This window comes from Ovis aries, chromosome 1 (assembly GCF_016772045.2).
Source record: "Ovis aries strain OAR_USU_Benz2616 breed Rambouillet chromosome 1, ARS-UI_Ramb_v3.0, whole genome shotgun sequence".
Classification (NCBI taxonomy): domain Eukaryota; kingdom Metazoa; phylum Chordata; class Mammalia; order Artiodactyla; family Bovidae; genus Ovis; species Ovis aries.
The window spans coordinates 21,457,220-21,475,776 of NC_056054.1; the positions used below are offsets into that span (position 1 = coordinate 21,457,220).

Consider the following 18,557-nt stretch of genomic DNA (forward strand, 5'->3'; position numbering starts at 1 on the left):
GTTGGTAACAGTGGGAGCCCCAGCTCGAGCTTGGTAATAAAAACTCTCTTGCTTTTGCATTGGATATGGGCTCCCTGGTGGTCATTGGGAGATTTCGTGACTTGGGCATAACAGTGGGACCTGATTAAACTTAAAAGGTTTTGCACAGCAAAGGAAACTATAAGCAAGGTGAAAAGACAGCCCTCAGAATGGTAGAAAATAATAGCAAATGAAACAACTGACAAAGGATTAATTTCCAAAATATACAAGCAGCTCATACAACTCAATACCAGGAAAACAAACAACCCAATCAAAAAGTGGGGAAAAGACCTAAACAGACATTTCTCCAAAGTAGCCATACTGATAGCTAATAAATACATGAAAAGATGTTCAACATAGTTCATTATTCAGTTCAGTTCAGTTCAGTTGCTCAGTTGTGTCTGACTCTTTGCAACCCCATGAATCACAGCACGCCAGGCCTCCCTATCCATCACGTGAGTTCACTCAAACTCACGTCCATCGAGTCGGTGATGCCATCCAGCCATCTCATCCTCTGTCATCCCCTTCTTCTCCTGCCCCCAATCCCTCCCAGCATCAGAGTCTTTTCCAATGAGTCAACTCTTCGCACGAGGAGGCCAAAGTACTGGAGTTTCAGCTTTAGCGTCATTCCTTCCAAAGAACACCCAGGGATGATCTCCTTTAGAATGAACTGGTTGGATCTCCTTGCAGTCCAAGAGACTGTTAAGAGTCTTCTCCAACACCACTGTTCAAAAGCATCAATTCTTCGGCGCTCAGCTTTCTTCACAGTCCAACTCTCGTATCCGTACATGACCACTGGAAAAACCATAGCCTTCACTAGATGGACCTTTGTTGGCAAAGTAATGTTTCTGCTTTTCATTATTAGAGAAATGCAAATCAAAACCATAATGAAATATCACCTCACACCAGTCAGAATGGCCATCATCAAAGAGTCTACAAACAATAAATGCTGGAGAGGATGTGGAGATAAGGGGACTCTCTTGCACTGTTGGTGGGAATGTAAGTTGATGTAGCCATTATGGAAGACGATATGGAGATTCCTTTAAAAAACTAGGAATAAAACCATCATATGACCCAGCAATTTCACTCCTAGGTATATACCCTGAGGAAACCACAGTTGAAAAAGACACATGTATCCCATTGTTCATTGCAGCACTATTAAAATAACTAGAACATTGGAAGCAACTTAGATACCCATCAACAGATGAATAGATAAAGAAGTTGTGGTACATATACATGACAGAATATTACTCAGCCATAAAAAAGAACACATTTGAGTCAGTTCTGATGAGGTGGATGAACCTAGAACCTATTATACAGACTGAAATGAGTCAGAAAGAGAAAGATAAATATCATATTATAACACACATATACAGAATCTAGAAAAATGGTTCTGAAGAATTTATTTACAGGGCAGCAATGGAGAAACAGACATAGAGAATAGACTTATGGACATGGGAAGAAGGGAGAAGGTGAGATGCATGGCAAGAGTAACATGGAAACTTACATTACCATATGCAAAACAGATAGCCAACAGGAATTTGCTGTATGACTCAGGAAACTCAAACAGGGACTCTGTATCAACCTAGAGGGGTGGGATGGGGAGGTTCAGAAAGGAGGAGATATATGTATACCTATGGCTGATTCATGTTGAGGTTTGACAGAAAACAACAAAATTCTGTAAAGCAATTATCCTTCAATAAAAAATAAATTTAAAAAAATTGTGAGACAGGCTTTTTAGTCTCCTATTGTTCTCAAATAAAACTTGAAATAAAAAAATACCTGACACAGAAATTTCATTCAGTATATTGCATTTGAACCATGCTTGGGCAACATTTTCCTTTCTAGTAAGTTTGTTATGCTTTAGTGTTCAGGGAAATCTATTACCCATCTGTTCTTTAACCTTCTTGTAATAGCTTCTACATTATTTTGTCTTCAAGCTTCAAGGGAGATTTCTGTATGTGGCTTACAGTTTGAGAGAAGGACTAATTGTGAGATGAGTCTTTCTGAAATGTCAAAGCAAAATAATACATATGTATAATGTGCTCTTCTGGGTTGCAAATAAATGTTTAATGAGGCACTGCAGCAAGTATGGTTAATACCAATAAGTGCAGTCATCTTATGCTTTCAACATATGTCAGTTCTTTGTATAATTTTCTCTGTAATGTTCTGGATTTCAATTGATGTTTCATGGTGTTTAGGTTCAGTTTTCTGTTGCTGTTTTAAACTAAAATTTTAATTTATATTGGTATCTAGTTGATTTGCAATGTGTTAGGTGTACAGCCAAGTGATTTAGTTATACATGTACATATATCCATTTTTCAGGTTCTTTTTCCATATATGTTATATACAGAATACTGAGTAGATTTCCCTGCTATGCAGTAGGTCCTTGCTAACTATCTCTTAAAATATAGTAGTGTGGATATGTTAACACCAAGCCCCTAATTTACCTTGCCCCTAATTTTTCCATTTGGTAACCATAGGTTGGTTTTCCAACTCTGAGTCTTTCCTCCAAACTGCTTCCTCACCAGCTTAACTGGGATCCCAACACCATCTTCCTTTGTCTGAACTCATGATGGAGGGTACTTCACACACAACAGATGGGGCCACATGTTGGACATTTGTCCAAGCTAAAGGTCAAGGGTGGGTAACCACCTACACTCAACCAACTCCCAGCCCAACATACACCCCTTTTGGGTTCCTCTCAGATCTCTGCCTTCCCTTCCCCTAAGACTCTGAACAATGAGACTTTCCTTTATTGGTTCAGCAATGTGGTTCAGTGCTAAGAATAGTGAAGAGAGTGAAGGACCATAATCTCATCCTCTCAGAGTGACCGGTCTGTGCCTTTCTGACTCCCTGACCCTGGGGGACCTGCCAAGTTTCCTGCACAGGATACTCCAAACTAACTTTCCTCCCCACCTCCAATCAAACACAGAGTGTCCATATGGCCCCTTCTTGGAGCGTAATGAACTAGTCTAGTGACATAGGAACCAGTTGCAGGAGGACTGGTCTCAAGGTCCCAGCTTCAGGCACTGGCTGGGGAGATGCCCCTTCAGGAGGCGCATGGCGCAATCACAGCACAGCACAGGGCTGAAGGGACGCCTCCTCTGGCACCAGCGCCCTGGGTTAGGAAGGGCAGGGGTGGGAGGAAGAGGACTTGTGTGCAGAACCATAAGATAGCAGGGCTGGATGCAGAAAGACTAGAGGTGGAGTGCCAGAGGCCTGGTTCTGGTCAGTGTCCAGGGTCAGGAGGACAGGCCCCAACATGGTCTACAGGAATGGCAGGGCTGAAGAAGCCTGTCCTCACACACAGTGGCCAGTCCACATGCCAGGGATTCCAAGGTGCTGTCCTGTGGGAGAGGTGACACCAGCTGTCCTGGATTCGAGTCTGACATCCCCCCCAACAGCCAAGCTAATTCCTCTCAGGTCCTCCAGCAACAGGCGTCCACTCTTGGCCTCTGAGGAGCCTGAGGCCTTGCCTGTGAAGAAGGGCTGCCAGGAGGCTGGTGACATGGCCAGGCTGGGCTCTGCTTAAATCTCTTCCGGGTTAGAGACCCTTGTACCTGGACAAGTCTGTAAAGTCTTCCCTGCTAGCACAAGATGGGTGCTGGCTGGGCCCCTCTACATACATGGTGAGGAAGCTACCAGAGAAGAGCAGGAGGCTCCTTCCCCGACAGGTGCTGGTGTGAGCATCTTCCCTCTGAGCCTTTGGAGACGAGCCCTTTCTCCTGCCTCAGCTGTCATGGGGGCCTCAGATGCCAGGCAGGGTGTGGGGCATGAGGGACCCTGGAGTGTGAGGTTGCAAGGCTGCTGGACATGCTCTCCCTGCTGGGGTTCCGGCCCCACAGAGCAGGTGGAGAGCAGGTGTCATCTCCCCTCCTCCTCTCCACTGTCTTCCCTCCACTTCTCTCTCTTCTGTTTCACCCAATTCCTTTCAGAGAAGACATACATACTCCATATGATATTGTGAACTTTATCCAGAGATGGGGAAAGAGGATGCTGTGTGAGTGAAACAGGGGTAGACCCATCTCACACACGGGAGAGCTGAGCCACAGGGCAAAGAAGTCACACAGGACTTAGCAGGCCCTGTGATGGCTCCCTAGGTGTCCTCGTCCTAGTTCCCAAAACCCCACAACAAGCCTGTTTTATCTGAATTACCCAGCTAAATCACAAGTCCTGATAAAAGAGAAGGTTATGTGAAGACAGAAGCAGAGGGACATTTGTAGATGCCACTGGACTTGAATGTGGAGGAGGGCCCAGGAGCCAAGGAATGCAAGGATTGCAGCTCCAGATGTGAAAACAGCAAAAAGTGCAATCCTAACCTAAGTCTGGATAGGGGACCTTCCAACATCTTGGTTGTGTCCAGGGAAACCCATTTCTGACTTCTCACTCCAGAACCATCAGAGGATAACTTTGTGTTGTTGTAAGTCCCTAAGGCAGAGGCAATTATTTTAGCATCAAAATAGAAGTGAATACAGGGATAGACAGGCAGGCAGAAGGGAGAAAACACAGAGGAGAACAGACATGGTGGAAGAGAGCAGGCAATCAGGATTAGGTGGACAGTGAGAGATACAGGGAGTCAGAGATGGAGAGATAAGCAGATAGGGAGCCTGGAGAAAGGTGAAAGGAGAAGGGTGGAAAGTCTGCTGCTGGGCAGGAGGCAGGAGATGAGGCAAGCTGGCAGGTGCGCAGATCAAAGCAGGAAGTGGGCAAAGAGGCAAGGACAGGGAGAGTGACAGCAAGACAGAATGGCAGGGAAGGGCCCTCAGAGCTTGTCCTTGTCCCCACCTGGATCAGACAGCTTCCTGAGTTGCAAGTGGATCCCATTTTTGGATCTCTGCACCATGACTGGAGTGGGCACAGGGAACTTGAAGGGATCCAGCGACAGCTCAAAGTGAAGCAAGATCAGGGCCACGGCCACCTTCAACTCATTCATGGCAAGCTTCTTCCCGATGCAGTTCCTGGGTAAGGAGGGGAAAAGGAAGAGAGCAGAGGCTTCTAACCCCTGCTGAGCACAGGGATTCAGGGCTGTCCTCCACATGGCTCAGCCCTGATCCCTTCCTTACTCATCGCAATGAATTTGCCAGCAAAGCTTTGGGCCAAACTCTCCCCCTGACCTAAGACAAAGCCCAGATCTCCAAGGACTGTCTCCAACCTCCTACTTCTGCTCTCAGCAGGAAACCTGTAAGGAGGCATCAGTGCTCTAAGCCACAGAGTCAAGTGAAGTGGATCAAAATGTGAACTAGTACTTTATTTACTCATCCATAGGCAATTCCTGGTTTCAGGTCAGCCCAGGGCACTGTAGGGGGAGGGGTCCTGAGACACCCTCTCAGGACCTTACCACCTATGGTGGAAAAACAGGCTGTTCAGTCCCAAGAGATGACAAGACAGGGTTGTGCAAGGAATCAGAGTGGCAACAAGGAGGCTTCCTAGAGAGGACAAGGGTTAATGACCCTGAACCTGCTGACCATTTGCCTCCCAATTAATGGTCTGACTTCTTGTCTCCCTTCAGCTCCTCAGTCAATTTACGTTTGGAACCTTCCCATTCTAATCGAGAAATGACCCTCCTAACCATCCCTTGGGTTTCTCATCTGGCCTTTTCAGCTTCCACTCCTTCCCTCCCTCTAAAGCCACAGTAGCTCCAGGCCTGCTATGTTCCCCATCACAGGGAGGACACTTCGCAGTGCCTTAGCGGCATCACAGCCCTCTCTGGATTCCTCCTCACTCACCTGGGGTCTGTCCCTCTCCTCTTCCTGACTCAGTGATGGTGAGGTCCCCTCCCCTCGCCTCTGCCATCCTCATGCTCAAGGCTCAATCCAGTGACCACCACCCTCACCCCCTCTGCTGGCTGCACCACTTCCCACTCGGGACCCTCAAGGCACCATGGGTGTTAACTCAAGGACACATCACATCCAGTACCCAGCACAGTGCCGGATCATGGATCCCCCCACAGTCTGCTCAGAGAATGAATGAGTGAAAGAGTGGATGGGTGAATGATGTCTGTCTTGAGTAGATGTGTTGTTGACAGTGAGCCCTGGGGGAGGACAGCGTTATCATCCCTATGTTCCCATCTCCTAGCATAGGTCTTGGCACACGGAGACACACTTAATACATGCCTTCATATTTAAACAAAATTAATTGAATTGAAAACATCCCAAATGGAGTGAGACTATTCAGTCTGACCTAGGAATCAAACCGCCTAGTCCCTCCTGCCCTCTAGTGGCATCTGCATGACATGCAGCCATGTCTACAAGGAAGGACTGGACGCTGGTATAAACCAAATCCTAGAACCAATTTAGAAGACAATTTGCTTCAAACTTGTTCTGCAAAGGTTGATTCACCAACTGAAAATTTCCTAGGGCTGTAGAGTCAGAAAAAACTTGTTTCTACTAAGTTTCAAAGTCACTGAAATTACGATCCCATGGACTGTATGTAGCCCACCAGTCCATGGGATTCTCCAGGCAAGAATACTGGAGTGGGTTCCATTTCCTTCTCCAGGGGATGTTCCCAACCCAGGGATCAAACCCAGGTCTCCTGCATGGCAGGCAGACTCTTTACCAACTGACCTCCCAGGGAAGCCTAACTTTCCATAGCCTTTACGATTGTCACAGCAATTATTTAGGAGTGTATCATCCAGGTTAACAGCTATTTCAAGGGTGCTTATACTTTACATGCAAGGGATTTTTCAAATACATCTGTCAAATACAAAAAAGTTTTCCCCCTGTAGGGAAAGAGCAAATTAACCAAAATGACATGGTCAGGCTCTCTCGCCCTGAGGCCTCTTGCTCTTTGCCCCACGGTTTGTAAACAATGATTATGTAACATGAGATCACGTATAGCATGCATTCACACTTCACATGGTACTCGCTTGGACTGGGGCTACTTTTGTTATATAAACTCCACCTGGAAAGGCCCCGGGGGTGGTGTGTGGTACACCTTAATGAGTTTCACCAAGAAAACCCTGGCTCCTGCTGCGCTGGGGCTACACTGGAGCGAAGTCACGGTTATGTTATATGAAGTCATGTTCTGGCTGCCTTATGGTTGTGTTATGACTGCTGCTCCAGCTGCTGCGTCAGCTAGGAGACAGGCAGTGTTGTGGCAGCCTTGCCAGCCAGGAGAGAATAAACGTGTCTGCAGTTCCCATGGCTCCTCCAGTCTTCTTTCAACCTCTTAGCCCATGCCTTGACTACCCTGGGTTCAGAAGCAATGTGTACAGTGTGAACAGCAAGATAGTTGGCACCATGAGCAGAATCAGCAATACACTCCCCAAGACAGACTTGATTGTCCTCCACTTTATGCTTTTTCTTACTAACATTAGACTCTGTAGAATCTGGGACTATGGTATATAACCTCTGCTATTATATAAAGAACTTTGGTGACAGGAAAGTATGTCATGGTTATATTAATACACAGTCAAAACTATCAGAGCTACTGCAGAAATAGAGAACACACTCATGACCGTGAAACTTTCTTCAAATGACAACTGTAACTGATCCTATACATGGAAGGTAGCTGAAGTTCCAAACCCGTGCAAACATGACAGATACTGTGAGGGGGAATTGATGGATTAAACAGAAAGGCAGTGTGCCAACCAGGAATGTGGGAACAGAGAAAATCATCTTTTAAGGTGACTGAAATTGTGCTAACCAAACATGTAGTTTAACGTTCATGAAAACTTAAGAGTGCTAAAAAGTTATACTCCTAAAGTGAGGAAAACTCTGGATACTTTGGATCGGCCACTGACATGGAAATAAGGTCAGTCCTTGTGGACATCAGGAGGTCAACGCCATTGTGGAGGGCCCTGCAGGCTTTCTTATACATGGAGACCCAGGCCTCCTTCTCAGCACATCAACATACAAAAACAGAACTTCATGCTCCACATATGAATGTAGACAGTCACACACAGCAGGTAGCACCCAGTGACACCTGCTTCCCCAAGTACAGAGGCCTTGCCTGGATCCTCCTGAGAAGGGCAGGAAGGCATGGCTGTGTCGAGTAGAACCTGATGTGAACCAAGACGGGTCAAACACCTGCAGAGAGAACACTGGGGCCAGGAGATGTGGGGTCAAACTCCTAGCATCAATCTACCAGGGGACAAGAATCTCAGAGCAGGAGCAGGAGGACAGGTTGTTGTGGAGAGAGCATCCCTTGCCCTCCTCCCACCACCATTGTACCCCTGGGTTTGGCTACACCTTTGGGTTGTGATGAAGCCCATAAAAGGAGAGGGGAGGATGATTCCTGTCTGTCAGAGAGCAGAGAGAGGAGCCTGATGGTCCCATAGTGCAGGGGATGTGCGTCTTCCCAGGACAAACGTCCTGGGAGCCACCATGGCAGTACCCTCCTTCACTCTGAATAAAGTGATGCTCTTGAAGACAGGTGGGTGGGGCATGACAAAGCACATGAGCACTGATTAGGAGAAGGTGACCAGGGCTGAGGATTAAGAAGTAAAAGAGCTGCAAGTTTACACTTAGGAGCAGTCGAGTGACAATTCACATTTATCAAGTGTCATTATGACTCTGGGGAATACGCAGTAACTCACTTAATCCTCACACAGCCCTCAAGGCAAGCACTCCTATATCTATGAGCAGATGAAGCACTTGAGCCTCAGAGGGGTTAAGGGTTGGGTCTATGATCCCACAGCTAGGAGGGAGTAGGGCTGGGATTCAGACCCACTGGGAGGTGAGTTAATGGGTGGCCTCCAGCCACGGTAGGGCTCCCAGGTACATGATCAGCTGCTCTCTGCCATCTACTAGGGGGCACCTGAGAGACCAAACCAACTGATCCACGACAGTGCAGTCCTTGAGCTCCCTCCTTTACTTAGACTCCATATGAAAGAACCATGCCTCCCCCTTTGTCTGCTTTTCTCTTAAGCCTTCATGTTTCAAGGAATTAGAATTTTAGGCTCCATCATACCACCATACAGAAGGGTCAACATTTGTTTACTGAGGTTCTGTTGCATTCAAGCTCTGTGTCAATCATTTTTTTTCAGTTGGAGGTTAATTGATTTACAGTGTTGTGTTGATTTCTGCCATACAACAATGAAAAGAATGCACAATTACATACACACTTCATGGCAAATAGATGGGGAAACAGTGACAGACTTTATTTCAGGGGGCTCCAAAATCACTGCAGATGGTGACTGCAGCCATGAAATTAAAAGACGCTTACTCCTGGGAAGAAAAGTTATGACCAACCCAGACAGCATATTAAAAGCAGAGACATTACTTTGCCAACAAAGGTCCACCTAGTCAAAGCTATGGTTTTTCCAGTAGTCATGTATGAATGTGAGAGTTGGACTATAAAGAATGCTGAGTGCAGAAGAATTGATGCTTTTGAACTGTGGTGTTGGAGAAGACTCTTGAAAGTCCCTTGGATTGCAAGGAGATCCAACCAGTCCATCCTAAAGGAAATCAGTCCTGAATATTCATTGGAAGGACTGATGCTGAAGCTGAAACTCCAATACTTTGGCCACCTGATTCGAAGAACTGACTCATTAGAAAAGACCCTGATGTTGGGAAAGTTTGAAGGCAGGAAGAGAAGGGGACGACAGGGGATGAGATGGCTGGATGGCATCACCGACTCAATGGGCATGAGTCTAAGTAAACTCCTGGAGGTGGTGATGGACAGGGAGACCTGGTGTGCTGCAGTCCATGGGGTTGCAAAGAGTCAGACACGACTGAGCAACTGAACTGAACTGAACTGGACATAAATACATATATATAGGTATATATACATACATATATATGTGTGTATGTATATGGGGAAGAAAATGGCAACTCACTCCAGTATTCTTGCCTGGGAAATGCTGTGGACAGTAGAGCCTTGTGGGCTACAGTCTATGGGGTTGCAAAAGAGTCAGACACAACTCAGCAACTAAACAACTATATACATATCCCCTCTATCTTGAACCTCACTCCACTTTCGCATTCCACCCTCTAGATCATCTCAGAGCAACAGGCTGGGCTTCTGTTATAAAGCAGCTTTCCACTAGCTACATGTTAATATTTTACACACGGTGGTGTATATATCAACGCTACTTTCTTAGTCGGTCCTACCCTCTCCTTTCCACATGTGTCCACAAGTCCATTCTCTATGTCGCATCTTCATTCCTTCTCTACAAATAGGTTCATCAAAACCATTTCTGTAGATTCTATATATCTGTATGTGTGTGTGTTTCAATATTTGTTTTTCTCTTTCTGAGTTACCTCACTCTGTGTAACAGGCTGTAGGTTCATCCACCTCACTGCAAATGAATCAGTTTCATTCTGTTTTATGACTGAGTAATATTCCATTGTGTATATGGAACACATCGTCATTACCCATTCGTCTGCCAATGGACATCTAGGTTGCTTCCATGTCCTGGCTGTTGTAAATAATGCTGCAATGAACATTGGGGTACATGTCCTTTTTGAATTCTGGTTTTCTCAGGTCATATTCCCAGTAGTGGATGGCTGGATATATGGTAGTATTATTTGTAGGTTATTAAGGAAAAGTGTTTTTCAAAACTCATTCAAACTACACAGTAAATATTATCTTCAGGCAGAGAAAAGCTAGAGCCTCCTGGAACTGGGAATGCACAGGTGGATTACTGGTCTACCACATGTCCTACAGAGTGCTTAGCTGAGTGGTGAGGTGAAATTCATACCTGCAGGTAAGGGGCGTCCATCAGGGAAGGTGATGGGCTTGCTCAGCTCTCTGCCAATGACTGGTACTGGTGGATAGAGTCTCAGTGCCTCCTTGATGCACATGGTGGTGCAGGGCATCTGGTCCAGATGGTCCCCAAAAGGAAGCCCACCTGAGGGCAGACAGGACTGGACAACGAGGGATTCTCTCTAGCTCAGATGGGACAGGGTTCTTCTATCTCCTGGACATTCACCAGGTGATGGAGGCGCCATCCCCCAGGAGGCTCAGGATCTCTTCCTTGCACCTCTGCTGATGCACAGGGTGGGAGGCTAGAGCATAGAGGAGATGCCACTGGCTGTGGTGTCGTGATCCTTGAACATGAACGTGTCCACTTTGGCACAGAGGTCCTTGTCAGATAAGCTGCTCCCATTCTCCATCTGTGGAGGCAGGGCTAGACTGCAGGTCTGACCTTCCTGTGTGCTTCTGCCCAAAGGCTCAGGCCTCTCCTGCCCACACTCACTCTGGCAAAGAGGAGGATGTCCAGGAAGTCCAAGGTCCTCCTTCTCCTCACCTTCTCCAGCTCTCCCTCCTTCTTCAGGCAAGCCTTCCTCTCCTTGATCACTGCGCCTGTCCCAGAACAGCGGTTCCCAGCCAGAGCTGAGGACTCTGGGGACCCATATGCAGCACCCACCATGGCCCCATCTGCCCCCTCAGGCCCAGTCTGGGTGCCAGGTGGATGAGGTGGGTGGCACTGGGTGAGCATGTCAGGACTGAGAGCTCCAGCGACATCTACTCCAGGCGGCAATCTGTGAAGTAACACAGCCCATGGAGGCTCTGCCTGAATGCTGCTGGGAGGGGTCTCACTCAGTCATCACCAACCTGGTGACTCCTGTAACTCCCTGTTCAACACCTGACACCCCGACCTCTGGGTTCCCAGTCCCTGCAGCAGGCGGGTGTGAGCCAGCTCCTGAAGAGGAAGCAGGGGTCTGGGCTGTGCCTGAATAGTCAAGACCAGCCACTTTCACATGAGCCTGATGAAGGAGCAGCCTACGAGGAGGGGAACCTATGTGTTGATGGGCGAGCTGGCAGGCCTGGTGGTCCCAGCGGCCTTCAGGGGTCAGCCTGTAGATGAGGTCGTTCTGGTGGAGAGCATTCTTCAGTTGGGAAAAAATCAGATGACCGAGGTCCCTGATGGCCTGGATGTAGGACTGAAAGTTCCTGAAGGGAGAGGACACAGAAGAGATTGGAGTTGAGGGAGCCTCTGACCTGGAGAAGTCACTCAGTTGTGATCCCATGGACTGTAGTTTACTAGGATCCTCTGTCCATGGAACTTTCCAGGCAAGAGTACTGGAGTGGGTTGCCATTTCTTCTCCAGGGGTTCTTCCTGACTGGGGGATAGAACCCAGGTTTCCTGCATTGGAGGCAGACTCTTTACCATTGGAGCCACCAGGGAAGCCCAAGAAAGTGAAGTCGGTCAGGCTTCCTTGATAGCTCAGATGGTAAAGAATCTGCCTGCAATTCAGGAGACCTCAGTTCGATTCTTGGGTCGGGAAGATCTGCTGGAGAAGGGAAAGGCTACCCACTTCAGTATTTCTGGACTTCCCTTGTGGTTCAGCTGGTAAAGAATCTGCCTGCAATGCAGGAGGCCTAGGTTCAACCATGGTTTGAGAAGATCCTCTGGAGAAGGGAAAGGCTACCCACTTCAGTATTTCTGGACTTCCCTTGTGGTTCAGCTGGTAAAGAATCTGCCTGCAATGCAGGAGGCCTAGGTTCAACCATGGTTTGAGAAGATCCTCTGGAGAAGGGAAAGGCTACCCACTCCAGTATTCTGGCCTGGAGAAGTCCATGGACTGTATAGTCCTTGAGGTCGCAAAGAGTCGGACACAACGGGGCAGCTTTCACTTTCTAACTTGGAGAGGGAGTTGGGCTCTGGGTGGATGATTCTTCAGTCAGAGGGGACAGGCAGCACGGAGGCATTGTCATTTCTGCCTCATTGTCCTGGAGCTCCTCCTCCTGGAGTCCTTTACAGGTGTGCTGAGGGTACAGGCTTCTCCTTGTGTAGGAATCAGGGACCTGTGACTGAGTCAAGGACGGTCTAGGTGGAATCTGACCGTGGTACATGTCTCTCTGCAGAATGTTTTGTGCTGAGAAACATCCTATCTGCCCCTATTGCCTCTCAGTTCCTTCCCTGCTGGTGAGAACAGGACCCTGACCTGGAAGAGCTGTCATTGACCTGTCTGTCTGGACACTTCCCTGGTGGCTGAAGGCGCACTTCATGATGGTGTCCAGGGTCATCGAGGAGACATGTCCAAAGATCTCCAGATGTGAGTCCTGGATGACAAGCTCCTCCCACTTGTCCTGTGGAGGGAGGAGGCACTGGCCCTGCTCTACTCCCCTAGAAGACCTGTGCTGCCAAGGCCAGGCTTTCTCTCTATCTCTACATCTTCAGATGAGATTTCTTCATTTTCTAAGCAGATATGTTTTAGCAATTTAGTGCGTAAGACACATAAATAATGTGATGCCTATTTATTTGAACCTTTACTATACAACAGTTATATTCTCTTTTAATAGCTTAATTAATTCTGAATTTTAAGAGTAATGTTTAATAATACCTCAAATGGGGGAGAGCAGAAAGCATAGTTTCTCAGGGGAAAAGGGAGAATCTTTTGTGTCCTGAGATCAGAACTGGAAAGGTGATGTCCAGCATGAGCAAGCAAATATTTCAAGGCAAGCTAAAGTGGCTCTAATAGGGCTCCTATAAGGGGCATGATCTACTCAATCCCTTTCATTCATTTAATGTTGCCTAATACCTGGTGGTACTTCTGCCAGATCAGAGGTGATGTTTTTGAAGGCCCAGTTCTGTGAGTGTAGACCTGGACTCATTTCCTCCCATGAGTGGCTCAGTGATGTTCAGAATCCATGGAACCCAGGCCAGAGCCCACCTCCGTGACATCTTGGGATGTCCACTCTGCCACTGAAGCTGCCATTGCCCAGGCCAGCCAGGGCCAATTTGCACTGACCTCCTTGATCTACTCCCCTGTGTTCAAACATGGAGATGGGAGAAGAGTGGACCCTGAATACACCATGGCCCTGATTTCTCTTGGTGAGGAGAAAATTATGGATCCAGGTTGGTGCCTAGATGTTCCTCTGTCCCACCTAGCTTTAATGAATGCTCTCTCGTACTAAGTCAAGAATGCATCATTCCGTGGGGCTCTATTCAATGGATGCCTGAGGGACATAAGTGTCTGATAGTGGACTTTGTCAGCTGTGCTGGATTCTAATGATATGGTGACAAGTGATGGACTTACCAGCATCACTTGGACAGAGTCGGCCATGAGTCCCACACAAGGCTTCAGGATGTCATAGTGGAAGGCTGGGGTCAGCATCTGCTGGTGCTGGAACCATGTCTGCCCCTCCAACAGCAGCAAACCTGTCCCTGGACCACAGATGGGTGTGTATGGGCATCAGGGAGACTAGGGCCCTCTTGGGAGGAACCAAGGGTGTCAGGAGAAGTCTCATCATGGGCAAGGGTCAGTGAGGCCAGAACATATTAGGGATGTGAATTTCCAATATGTCTGTCTATAGCATGTGATTATGACAGCAGTGAGACAGAGGTCTAGAAATGGGGGGCAGGTAATTGAAGGACTCATTGAAAAGTCAGGCTGGGAACATTAGAAATGACTGAGTAGTGATGAAGAAGAGGCTGAACTTCAGAAGGGCTATAGCACCATTACATAGACTGATGGTTTTATTAGAAGAGAAATGAGGTTTGATTGAGAGATGAGGGTGCCTGGAACCTGTTGTTTTTCATTACAGAGTCTGCTCTTGGTTAACCTAAATGGTGTGTGGTCAGCAGTTGTATTTAAATGTACTTACCAATCCAGGGCTTCAGGTATGTGTAGGCAATATGAGCCTTTGGGTCTGGAAAGTAAGGAGGGAACACAGATGGGGTGGAAGTGTACAGCCTCCAGAGCAACTGATGTTTAGATGATGTGGTCCCTTCCCTTCCTGGTGCTTGCCAGATGGTGGTCTGTCTGAAGCCACCACACCCTTGCCACCCGTCTCTAACTCTCTCTCTGTCCTGACAGTCACTGTGGTCCCAGGAAATCAGACTTGGTGTTCCAGAGCAGAACACCCACAGTACTAAGGTGGTGAATTGCCCTGAAACATAAACTCTGTTCAGTGCCAGAGAATAAGACAGAAGCTGTATTTCTTCAACAATCTGTGGTGGTCTGGCCATCTCATGACCCAGGACAGGCAGCAGTGAAGAGGTGCCCAAGCTAGATCAGTGCCCTACCAGGATCACTCTGGATCCACCTGAAGAACTAAGAGTTTAGAACTATTTCTTCTGACCTGGAATCTCTGCAGGTGGACCTGCAGGCTGTCCACCATCATCCTAAGATCAGATTCTGTCCTATGTTGGGTAGAGTTATGGGCCAACACTGTAAACTGCCTACAGAAACTTACATCAAGTGGATAAAGAATTGTCTTCCAGATCTGAGATCAACTCAGTTTGGTTGTAAAATGAAAAAAAGGAAGATGCAAAAGAGAAACCAGACCCAGGTGTTTAAGCATGTTTTAGTCTGGCTTGTGGTTCTGGAGGGTGTTTGGAGGAGCTTAGGCCTTGCTGTCTGATATGCCAGTGTCCTGTGGAATTTCACACCTAGGGGCATGTACTCAAATGGAAGATTGTCTCCTGCTGAGGGTTTCCCTCTCACCTGATCTCCCCAGGACCATCTTCATGTAGTCAGGGTCGTAGACCAATACGAAGGCCCTTGTGCCCCACAGCCAGTGAACACAGACCCTTGGGTATTTCTCTACCCTTTTCAGTAAGAGTGGCAGTTCACTCTCCTGTTGGAACTGTCACGAAGGGAAACACAAGTCAGTAGTGTCTTTCTTTTAGTACTGGAGCTGGTGTGGGGGTTAAGGCCTGAAGGGTACCAGGTGATCACTCTGGATCCATCAGCAGAACTAAGTTTCATACTATTTCTTCTGATCTGGAATCTCATCCAAACTTGCAGGCTGTCCACCACCCATCCTAAGATTGGATTTGTCCTATGTTGGGTAGAGTTATGGGCCTACAGAAACTTATATCAAGGATAACTCCTTGGTTTATAAAATTTTTGGAAATAACTTGTACATAGTGACATAACTGCTTGAGCAATTTATGACAATTTGTATCATTTGGTAAGCAGTTTTGTCATATAACTTGGTTGATTTAGAGAGTAAATAGGTATTTTAGGAATTGAATTTATATATTAATTTCATTTTGCCATGATGATCATTATATATGTTTAATATCATCCCAGCATACACATTAATGTTTCTTAGTATGAAAAAGTCTTTGGAATGTATATGGCTAGGTGGAAAAATTAAATACCACATTGTGTGCATATATTATTATTTTCCATATTGTGTGTGTGCACTGTTGTAGGACAAATTCTGAATGTACACATATGTAAATGATACTGCAATAAGATTTTGATATGTGGAGTTTTAATCTCATTTTCATTGACTAATTGTCAGGAACTTTTGTACACTTCCCATCTTATAGTGGAATCTTTGCAAACTCCTGAGTGTGGACCACAAAAGCCTTTCCTTTCTGACTTTACCCTCTCTCTATGCTTGTCCTGACAGGCTGGCAATTCCACAGGACCCATTGCTCTGCCCCCAGGATGCTGCTGCCAGCACTCCCTACACTGGCTCCACCTGTTCCTATTCCAGGTCTTTATGCACATTCTTTCCTCCACCTGGTGGCCTGGCATCTTTGCCACAACTGCAAAAAGCAATTGTCTCTCCTCAACTCTGGAGACTCAGTTTGTTTTGTCACCTCTGAATTTCTCATCAACAGTTGATTAAACAAATGTTCCAAGTAGTCAAATCTTTATTTCAGTGACTTCTGTGTGACTCAGGTCAACCCTCTGTACTTTGATATCTGATCTCTGCCTGCATCCTTCTACCATCAGGACTCACCAGCTCTGAGGCAACTTGTCTGCTCTGGGTTTCATTCCTTCACTGAGCTTGTGTTTACTGAGCATTTACTCTGTGCCAGACATGGATTTAAGGCACTGAACTAGGATGCTGCTCTAGGATGCTGTTTCGACCCTGCAGGGGCATAGAGGTGACTGAGAGAGCAACTGGCCATAACAGGAGGGCGTCATGAATGTGTGAGGGAGGGAAGACAAAGTCCATGGGGAAGCTTTGGGGAAGGGAGCCTAACTCAGACCTGGGTGTTAGAAAGCTCTTTGTCCTGCACTTGGTCATTCTTTGATTCATAATTTACTAAGATGCTTTCAGGATAGAAACATGAGCCAGAGGCAAGGTTTCCCAGAAGAAGTTCATAGCTACAATCTTGCAGAGAGAAATAGCTGCATCCAGTTACCACTGACTTATGAGAAGGACATCCAAGGGAAAAAGTCCTCTCCTCTCCTGGGAAACCCAGGATGAAAATGACTTGGGCCTGGGGCTTGTGAGACAGTCATAGGAGGGATGAGATCATTCCGGGGAGAGGGCACATGGGAGCCGAGTCCCAGAGGCTGGTGTGCACAGGCAGTGGGGGAGGACCTTGAGTGACCTGGGGTGCAGGAGATCAGGAAGGAGAGGGGAGAGAGGTGCTGGGCCAGCCCGCATGGGGCTTGGGCTGCTTCTAGTTCTCGTCTTTGGCTGCACTCTGCTCTAATCGTGCTGCTGAGTGGGACCTCAGCTCTCTGCAACCTGTGATTATCTCCTAAAATTTCTTTAAGCCACAGACCCTTGGTGACCCATGTCCATGTGGGCCCTGACTTTGCTCTGAGCTTCCCCACCCCCAGGCTTTGGTGCCGGTGCTGGGTGGGCAGGTGCTGCCCCTCCCAACCTGCAAGCTGCTCCTTTCCCTCCTGCCTGTCCCTCCACACAATGGACTGACACCGCTCTGTGCAGGCTCTGTTTTGGGGGCTGAGGGTGGGAGGATTATAGGTTCAGCTCCAAGAGCTCATAGTTCAGAGAGAGGACACCAAGCAGGCAGTTTTCCTCATCTGGCCCCATCCTGGGAACTTCGCTCCTGTGTGTGGCCTCTGGTGTGGGTTTCTGGCACTGACCTTATGGGACTAGAAAATCCCTTAGTCTGAATGAACCAAGCCGGTTTGTCTCCACACCTGACGTAACCCAACCCCGCAGGTAAGCCTCTTTTCCTGTGACTTGACACCTTCTTAGACTCCTGTCTGTTGTCCCCACACACAGTGAACCCACGGGGCTGATCCATCAGACTGCACATCTGTGCTCTGAGGCAACCACAGGGCCAGATATGAACTTGCTGAGTGTAATCATGCTCTAGATCTCCGGCCCTCCCGACCCTCCCACTCCCCCATCCAGCTCCATCCTACCTCCCGCTTGTGTCCATAGAACCAGTGGGAAGGAGGAGACGGGAAGTGATGAAGGGCTTTGAGCAGCCACTGTCTGCGCATGTAGAGCTGTGCCACCTTGAGCAGAACCAGAACCAGGCCGAGCAGGGAGACCACCTGCAGGAGCCCGGAGACCCCGCCCAGGGCTCTGGAGGGGCTCAGTGCAGAGACACTCATGGTGCAGTGGCTTCTGGATCACTGACTCCCTGACTGTGCCTGACCTCCCCTGAGCACCCAGCCTGATCTGGGAGGATGTCCCCGCCCACCTGGGGGAGGGTGAAGGTGAAGGCAGAGCTCAGACTGGGCTTCCAGGTTTGTTGCTGTTTTTGTACTTGTTTTCTTAAACCAATCTCTCTTTTGTTACAAAATGTAAGTATTATAAAGAAGATAGTATTTATAACTTGAAATAGGAATTTGCCTTGTTCCAGAATCCTGCAACCTATCACATGCTTACATTTTTTAAACCTTTAGACAGTTTTAAATGAAACAGAAAAGTAAATGTTTTTTAAAGATTCCTGATGGCTGAGTCCCTTAGCT

The 18,557-nt window shown here is 47.5% G+C and overlaps 1 pseudogene; it reads right to left on the reverse strand.

Annotated features, from left to right (window-relative positions):
• Positions 1 to 228: 228 nt before the first annotated feature.
• On the reverse strand, positions 229 to 18,238 carry LOC101113120 (cytochrome P450 4A6-like; annotated as a pseudogene).
• Between the last annotated feature and the right edge of the window lie 319 nt (positions 18,239 to 18,557).